The following is a 10,015-nucleotide window of genomic DNA, read 5'->3' as shown; positions in this document are numbered from 1 at the left end:
CAAACATTTGAAATGTTTTTGTCCACATTTGAGCAAAGCAATGAAGGAGATGACTCCATTCCTGAATCCACCTCATTTATTATAGATTCAAAATTCAAGAAACAGTGATAACACCAACATAATAATAATCATCATAATTAAAGCCAGTATTTACTGAGTGCTTGCTTTATCTCTGGCAACATTGTGAATTGTTCACAACTATTAACTAGTTCAAATCTCCACAAACATCCTTTGAGATGCTGTAAGCAACCACATTAGAAAGTCAGGAGTACGTTGCTGAATAATTACATGAAATATAAGTTCCTGATTCTCTATGACCTATTTTCTATTAGCTCTTTAGCCTATGATGTTCTTTCCTTTCTCTTGTTCTATCACTCAATTGTCCCAGTTTATCTAACTTACCTTCCTAAATCTGATATGTTGCATTTTTTCTCCTCATTCTTGATATTGTTTTACTTTTCTGTTTGATAATGTCATTCCATATTTTGTTAAAATAATTACTTTATGGTATAAAATAGATAATAGAAACTCAGGATGGACTTGTTGGAATTGATAAATAATTACCATTTGATAATTCTATCTCTTCAGTTACATGCTATAATTTTCATTTAACTTAATATAAAAATTTAAGCCAGTTTTCAGTAATAGGTTAGAGTACTGCGTATCAGTATTGAGTTATTTGTTATGACTAGTGAGAATGTTCAAAGTATTATGAATAATATATTTATAGGATTTATTAGTTTTTCATAATTATAATTTATGGAATTAAACATATTGACTATATTAGCAAATTCATTTTTAATAAATTTTCCAGGACTTGGATCAAAATAAAAGAATAAAATTTAATTCCTTAGCTTGGATTGACCATATTTGGCAGGTTCTTGAGTCCAAGTTTTGATTAATCAGTGTTAAATTATATTTAAATTATTCAGTCTCTAGATCTTTATAATCTCTGGCATGCCTTTTTGGGGAGGACTGACAAAGTCTGATGTCCACTGACAAGAAGAATTAAGCAGCAGTTCATTCATAAGAGTGGTGATATTTCTTCCAAAAAGAATATCATTATACCTTGCATTACAATATAAAGCCAATATAAATTCAAAATTGAGAATTGCAATTCTCAATTCAAAAAAATTTGAAAAATTATACCACATTTGACCAAAGGTATCCTCTAAAACTGAGGACTTATTTAAATGAATTCAGTGAGATTTTTTCCTTCAGAATATGTGCTGGAACTATGTACAATGAGGAAAAATCATACATAGGCAAATAATCTGAATGCTTTATTTGCTTTTTTCATATGGTGTTTTAATTCTATGGACAATAAAGTATTTATATATTTTTTAACATTGGTCAAAAAATGGCTAATGCCCATTATATACTGAGTTGGTATGTTTATATGGTGGGGCATATTCACCTAAGATAATTCAAGAGAATTCCATTGCAAGAAGTTATCTTTCCTTTTTCTCTTAAAGAACAATGTTATTACATGGAAATTTAACATATTATTTGCTTTGACATTTTGATTTAATGCAAAATACTGAAGTTTTGGAATAGATCTTACACTTCTTGATCTTTACCAATGTGGATGAACAACCACTTTCCTCTTTCTTACAATATAGCCATCCTGTTTTCATTGGCACTGATGGGAATATCATACTGATTAATCTGATCCAAATGGGCACTGGACTCCATGCACCAGTGAACTTTCTGCTCAGTCAGCTCTCCTTCATTGACATGATGTACATCTCTGCTTCTGTGCCTGAGATGGCAACTAACTTTGATTGTCATATAAAACAAGACCATTACTTTTTGGGAGCTGTGTTTGGATTAAAAATGTGTGTACCCCAGAAAATCATGTTCTTAAATCTGAGTCATTCCTGAATGTAAACCTATTGTACATAAGACATTTTGATTGGGTGGCTTCAGTTAAGATGTGGCTCAGGTATGGCCCAGGGTGGGTCCTATTCCTCTCATTGGAGTCCTTTATAAGTGGGATGAACATGAAGAGAGAGAGGGAAAAAGCCATGGAAGCAAGGAGTTGAAATCAATGAAACGTGAATGAAATCAATGAAAGAGGGAGAGACTAGCACATACCATCATTTGCCTAACCATGTAATGTGTAAGAGGAGTCCAGAATTGCTGGCAACCAATCTTTGTGGATAAATCATTACCTGATGATGCCTTTATTTGGACGTTTTTCTCAGCCTCAAAACTGCAAGCTTGCAAGCTAGTAAATTCCCACTATTAAAGTCCAACCCATTTTGTGGTGTCTGCTTTCATCAGCCTAGAAAGTTAAAGTAGGCTGTGAGATTCAACATTTATGTCTTTGACTCTTGGTGGAACAATATCCTTTCTCAATTTCATGTCTTTTGATCAATATTAAGCCAACTCTCAAACTGTGTTATCCTATACTCAAGAGTAAAATGCATTGTTTGACTATGGGCACATTGGCATGCACCAGTAATTCCCTCTATTCTCTAGTAGACACTTTGCATTTCTGTTTACTTCCATTCTATAGATTTGGCTCATATAACCATTTTTTTCTGTGCAATACCATCTTTATTGCTATTGGTGTGTCAAGACACTTCTGGTAAGGGTGTATTGTACATGAATGGTCTCATTGTTTTGCTGCTACCATTCCTAGTCACTGTAGCTTCCTATGCCCATGTGATTGTTGTGGTGTTCCAGATGAACTTCAGTAAGGAAAAGACAAAATCTGTCTCCACTTGTCCCTCACATGTGGTTATAACAAGCCTATTCTATGGTGCATCTCCCTTCATTTATATGAGGCCACACCCCTCATGTTCCACTGAACAAAACAAGGTGGTGGTATGACTCTGTTAAACATATGTATCTACCATTTGAGGCATAAGGAGGTCAGGCAGTCCATGAAAATATCTTATTTTTATTTTATTTATTTATTTGTTTGTTTGTTTATTGTGCATCAGCAGGCTCCAGGAATCAAACTAATTGTCATATAAAATAAAACCATTACTTTTTTTTGGGCTGTGTGTTGGATTAAAAATGTGTGTACCTGCGGCATGGCAGGTGAAAATTCTGCCACTGAACCACCATCGCACCACCTGAGAATACTTTTAAAGTAATGTATTGTCTACAAATGTGACCTGAAGAAACCTTATTAATTTACATTGAGCAACATAAAATGCCTTGACTAGTCTACGGCCTGAAATGATCTGTATTCCAAGAAATGATTACTAAATAAATGCGTTGTTAAATATCTTCATTCCCTTTATTTTCAGAAATTAAAGATATATATACTGTTATTTGAACTAGATGGACTTCCAATCTAGAATGGAGGGAAATGTTGTGATTATCAGCTTTATCTACTGTACCTATGTTCTCAGCTCATAACAAGTATTTCATAATGCCTTTTATCATGAGGAAATACAGTGCATAAGGAATACAGTCCAGCAAAAAATAAATAAAATAATGTCAGGTCATCTATACAATGACCAAACTGCTATGTATTTCAAGGTACATACATTATGTGTTCATTTTCTTTCTCTTTCTTTCTTTCTTCCTTCCTCCCTCCCTCCCTCCCTCCCTCCCTCCCTCCCTTCCTTCCTTTCATCCTTTCTTTCTTTTTCTCTCTCTTTGTCTTTTATTCATAATGAGAATATAGGTTTATTATTTACAAAAATACTAAAAACCTCCTTTTTCCAAATTATTATGTGGACATAATTTGTATCAATTACTTAACTAAACTTAAGTTAGGCAAATATGTAGCTTTAAGAAAATCTCCAAACATACCCAAATTGTTTTTAAAATTTTACATTCCAATCAGCAATTAATGAGAATTTATTAATGCCTAAATGTTGGTAATAATTAATACAGTGGAATTTAAAAAAATATGGTGCTAAATTTTCAATTCAATATGATATGTCAATAAACATAGCATTATTTGTACAAGTCTCTTGTTTCCCAAGTATAAGAGTTTATATTGAATATATTCCTGTGACTGGAATGACGGATTCAAAGTCTAAGAAAAATGTCTTGGTTTCAGAAAGGGCTTTCTTTAATAATTTCAATAGTTAAATTTCCCAAGAGGATTAAATGATATATTGTTTATTGAATTCTTCACTATCCTTCATACGTCTTATCATGCCATATATGCCATATAATTTTTTTAAGTTTCATGGTTCTACAATATTTCATATTAGTAGCACTGCTTCCCTTCTTTGAAATTTTATGTGTGAACCTGTTGTTCAATATAAAATGGTCATTACTCAGTATCAAACAGAAAAAAAATAAATTTACATTGTAAGGAATATACAGTACATAAAAAGAAATTTAAATACTTTTTAATTAAAAATTTCCTACCCTGATTACTCACAAATTGTATCTCTAGACCACATTACTCTCCAAAGGTACACATTTTATATCCATCTGCTAGTTTCAAGCTTCAGCTTACTTTTAAAATAAATTTTATACTAATTTTTCATGTATTTTGAATTTTTATTGATGCATTTAATAGAAGTCATATTTTCTAGTATTTCCCCTGTATTTTCTGAGGTTAGAAATGGATTTATCACTAAAATGTGTTGTTCACAGTTAGTTTGTATTCTTTTAAATTAAACAATTTTTGAAGGCTGTTTTAAATGCATTTATATAGAAAATAGCAAATAAAAGTCCATGAATCATAATACGAACTCTCACAGAATGAACAAAACTCTGTGCAAGTAATAGCATGCTGAAGGAACATGAGCAATCTCATTTTTGTCCTTTCCATTCACTATTCTTTGTGCCAGCAGGAATTCTATATTTACTTGTAAATAGGTAATTGTGTGTGAATATTTTGGAAATCATATACAAGTATTCCTATTGGATGCACCTTTTGTACTTGGTAGATTTCACTTTAGTTGTGTGTGAAATTCATCCATGTAGCTATTGTAAAAATAATCCATTCATTTCCATTGTTGTGTGATATTCCATTATATCACTACAATAGATTTATTTAAGCATATTATTTGTGATGGGTTTTTGAGTTATTTCCATTCTGGTATAGTGTGAATATTTTTATTGTGAATATACTAGTGATAAAAACATATATGCTCTCAAAATTATTTCCCTAACATCCATCACAGTTGGAATACTTTTATGTGGAGCATTACTTTGGTACAATATGGCATATATTTTCAAAATATATTTCATTTATTTTATAAATGCAGTTACATGTCAACATGTTGAAATTGTTCCACAGTTCAAAGATGCTTTTTTTCATTTTTAAAATTCTTTTTTACATTTCAACTTGGGAAGTTTTAGTCCTAATACTTTCTTCCAGTCCTAATACTTCCTTCATCAAACTACAGTGTATTGATGTGAAAACCACTTTTCTTTCCAGCGCAGTGTTTTATTTGTAGTATTGCCTTTAATTATTCCTTGGATTTTCAATTCCTATGCTCATTTTACCCAAGTGTACTCATATGTTCTCTGTTTTCTATAGAGAGTAATATATAATAATAATTAATTTAAATCCCTCTCTCATAATTATAGTATCTGTAACCTATCCAAGTTTGAATCTGATTCTTACATTATCTGAGTGTTTTTCTGTCATCCTATCATTCCTTGTAATTTTTTTTATGAAAGCTGTGGTTGCTTGAAACATATACATTAACAAAATTCATGTACTTAATCTTAATTGGCATTCTTGTGAATATGAACCCATATATAAGAAGTATTTCTTACTATGAAAAAAAGAGTCATGATGTTGACTGACTTGTGAATAGGGCCTTGAAGATTTTATTCAAATGTGGCACCCTGAATAATGGCTGGACTTTAGCCATGTTGCTGGACATCTAGAAGCATAATTCAGCAGAAATTAGAAGAGGAGACACAAGAAGAATGGTCACCATGCAACAACAGGCAGAGAGACAACCAGGGAAGCCCAAGGATGGTGAGAATCCAGCACCAGGATGCTGGACTCCAAAAGAAATGACTTATTCAATGTTTTGATTAGGAATTTCTGGCCTTTAAATCCATGTATACATACATATTTCATACAAGAAGTAGAATACTTCTGTTAAACACCTAATATGTGGAAGTAGCTTTAGAATTGGTAACAGAGAATGGAAGAATTTTGAGGTACTTGATCAAAAAAAAAAGCCTGGATTTCTTTGAAGTAAATGTCAGGGTGATATAAACATTAAAGGTGTTTCCTGCAAGGACACAGAAATGTGTTATAGCCATAGAGAAATGTTCTCCCTTCTTAGAAAATACATACATGATGTTGAAAAACTTTGGTAGAAATACGGGAACTCAAGGAGCTTCCAGTAAGGACATACAAGGAAAGTCTGAATGGGCTATTTAGAAACTAGATGAAAGGTGATCCTAGTTGTAAAATGGCAAAACATTTGGCAAAATTTATTTCTGATGTCATGTGGATAGCAAAACAAAGAAGTGACGTCTGCATATTTAGCAGAATTCCAAGGTAAGTGTGGGAGGTGAGTTCAGTTTTTTCCTTTCTATTTATAGTAAATTGAGAGATGGGAGGGATAAATTGAGGACTGAATTGATAAAGCATAAAACTAGTAATTCATGATTTAGAGAATTTTCACATTATCCACATATCATACTGTATCCTTATTGCCACAAGTATCACTATTGGGGCCTTCCCTGAACTCCCACACAGGAGGGCTAACAGAGACTGGGATATTATACAAAGCTTTGGCTGAACAGCTCTTTGCTAAGATTTACTGCATCAGTCATGAATCCTGGCAACCATCTCAGAGAAGTGACAATTGGAAATATACTTATCCAGGAAGTATCTGTGGAAAATCTTTTGCCTGATGATTTGAACCTATTTAAAATGTCCTCCAAATGAACAAGGATTTTGAGAATTACTATGAGAAAAAGGTATGCCAGCCTTCAGTAAGAGGGAAATGGATGGAACAATGCAAAGAGTGACATCAAGGGTAGAACCATGGAAGCAGATTTTGGGCAGAAGGGGTTTCTTAGGTTCAAAAGGGAGGACCTTCCACTTGTGTTCAGAAATGGTTGGGCCTATGACTGAGTTGTGTGGAGACCTTGGCTATCACCACAGTTCTTGGAGAAAGCACAGCCTTTCTAATCCTTTTATTGGAACTTCTGGTCTCTAAAACTATAAGCCAATAAATTTTTGTATTTTTAAGCCAACCTATTGTGCAGTATTGTCATAGCAGCTCTGGAAAACTAAGACAAAAGCCAACTTATTTTTTGGGTATTAGGCCCTACCTTAAATAGACCTTTCTCTTAAGTTTTATGTTAGTTTGGCTTGGAAGTTGGCTGCATTTAGCCTCTGTGCTAGTTGTTTATACAAGAGCCTTCAAATTACTATAATTTTCTTGCTTTTGTCTCCCACATTGCTTTTAGCCTTCCTAAGAACTCCTGAGATAAAAATCTGTGGCTTGTAAGATTCTGTTAGTAATCTACAAACCACAATCATGAAGCCCTGTTGATTAGCTCTTTATGAGTGTAAGATAGGAAGCATTCTATAATTACATTATCCAATCTCAGTCTTAACAAGTTTTTAGATTTTTTTTCACTTCTTAAGTAAAATAGGAAGGCTAGGGGTTGTGGAATTGATAAAGACTTTTGCACTAGGTGGAATAATTCTTGAATAAACATCTTACATGTTTATTTTCTTTTTCTGTGGAATAGACCTTGCTTATAGAGAAAGCTCTGTGTATATTATACAATGGTTCTCACATCTTCACTTTGAGAGCATGTTGGGTACCTGGGTGTAGTGCCCAAGGTGAAATTGAGACCATAAAGATGTCATACCATCTGTCTGCAAGTCACAAACTATCCGACACTCAGTTCCAGCAATTTTTAAAAACTTAACACGTAAATATTTTTGTATGTTTATGTCTCCTTAGCTTCTGTTCTATGTAATAAAAAATCAGCAATTATTCTCTGTATTTTCCTTTTTCTTCATATATTGGGTTGGAAATTTTTCTCAAAACCAGAATTCTCTGATGAATCCTAGAGAATCATTCATTTTTATTTTTCAAGTTTTCTTGACAAAACTAATGACTTTCAAGAATTTAGCATGTCAGAAATTAATTCCAAATTGCTTTTATCTTTCAAAGATAGTTTTCTGTTTATGACATCCTTACCTACTTTAAAAACTTAGTTCTTTGAAAATGGAATTCCACTTTCTCATGGCCTCCATTGTTTCTATGAGAAGTCTGCTATAATGATAGCTGGGTACCTTGTACTTCATGGAATAGTTTTCTCTTGTTCTTTTCACAGTTCTCATTTTGGATTGCTTTTGCAATTCTATGTTATATCTAAGTGTGGATCCCACAGTGTTCATACTATTTGGAGTTCCCTGAGATTTAAGAGTGCTCAGAATTAAATTAGGGAGTTAGTCATTAATTAATTAATTAATTAATTAATTAATTAATTTATTTTTTAAGAAGTAAAAGAATCTTTATTGTTGTTATTGAAGCAATATGTTAAGCATATGAACAGGCAAATATCTAAAGAGAAATACCATACAGCAGCTAGTGGTTTAAACATTTTAGAAAAAAAAAAAACATGGAAAGTACTTACATGGACCAGTTTCTTTATACAAATGCTAACACATAAAAAACATCCAAAACCAAATAGAGTGCTACTGTCAAGGTATAAATCTAGTAGAACAAATAAAACCTCAAAAGGACAAAGAACATGTGGTTATAGGAAATAATAGTGTAAATAGCAGTATATAAGCTGGTCCAAGTAAAATACAAAAATATTCATTGAAGTCAGATTTTCTATAAAACAGTGGTTATTAGAGGTATTTTGATATGAATCAGGTATATAATCTAAATATAGAAAAGTTTTAGTAACATAAAGAGCCTTAAGCCAGTGCTACTCTCTTGTGCTTCCAATTTTCACTTTTTAAAAAAGGCTACAAAACTGCTTTGTTTTGACTCATGAGAAATATCTAAGGTGCATGTTCTTTCTTATAAACATTATCATTCTTATAAGGGTAACAATTTTATACCAAGGCACTATTTAAATAAAAAATAATTTATGAAAATCAGATATATACTTAGTTTTTAAAAAACGTTTTAACCTGGCAATGCAGCTCAATGTAGCCCTAAAAGGGGAGCTAGCTGGGAATCTGATTCCATGCCAGTAAGGTTTTTAGGCTATTCTAAACAGAGAACAAATTTAGGTGGAAGAAAATATTTATCACTCCAACATAACATGAAAGACAGTTACAGATAAGTATGCATTTACAGCTGAACTACCAAATTCATTCCTTATCAATATCTTAGAACCCAAGTAACTCCTCATTTTCTAGTGAGTGGGAGGGAGGCACATAACCCTTCCCTTGCAAAACAAAAAACAACCATGAACACACAAGAACCTTCCATAAATGACTGCATATTAACAGTTTTTTACTATTTGCTTAGCCATTCCAATATAAATTTTTAAAAATCTCCTAGAAGCAACAAGAAATACTTGATGGATATGTTAATTATTAAGCTAAAATGTTTTGCTATTTCATATAAACATTAGGTGGTGCACAGTAAATGGACAATTGGTACATCTCTCCAGAGTACAAAACTGAACACGAAAGATATGAATAATGATTCTACCATAATGAACAATAACAATGTAAGTTTTGATTAGCACAGAACCATTTAAATGTGAAAGCCAAATTAGTAAATTCTGTAGAAATTAATACAAGCTGGAACTAAAGAACAACTTTTTAATGTACACTAATACTAAGAGAAAACCAAAACTTTTGGGTTAGGTGCAAATTACCTCATAAGGATAAAGTATACTTCTTTATGTAGGCCGTAGGATATATTGGCATTTCTTGTTTAAGAAAAAAAAGAAAAGAAAAACCATGCTACCACCAACAAGAATAATGGGAGGCTAAAGAGGATAAATCTGCATTAATTTTAGTACTGCATGTAGAGGCCAATTTATGGGTACAAAATTGCCTAGCAATTATCTCTGAAGTACCTAGAAATTGGGCTGAAATGTCCAGCTGGAATAGTCTTGAGATTTGTAT

Source organism: Tamandua tetradactyla, chromosome 11, assembly GCF_023851605.1.
Source record: "Tamandua tetradactyla isolate mTamTet1 chromosome 11, mTamTet1.pri, whole genome shotgun sequence".
In the NCBI taxonomy this organism is placed as follows: Eukaryota; Metazoa; Chordata; class Mammalia; order Pilosa; family Myrmecophagidae; genus Tamandua; species Tamandua tetradactyla.
Note: the sequence above shows the minus strand (reverse complement) of the source record.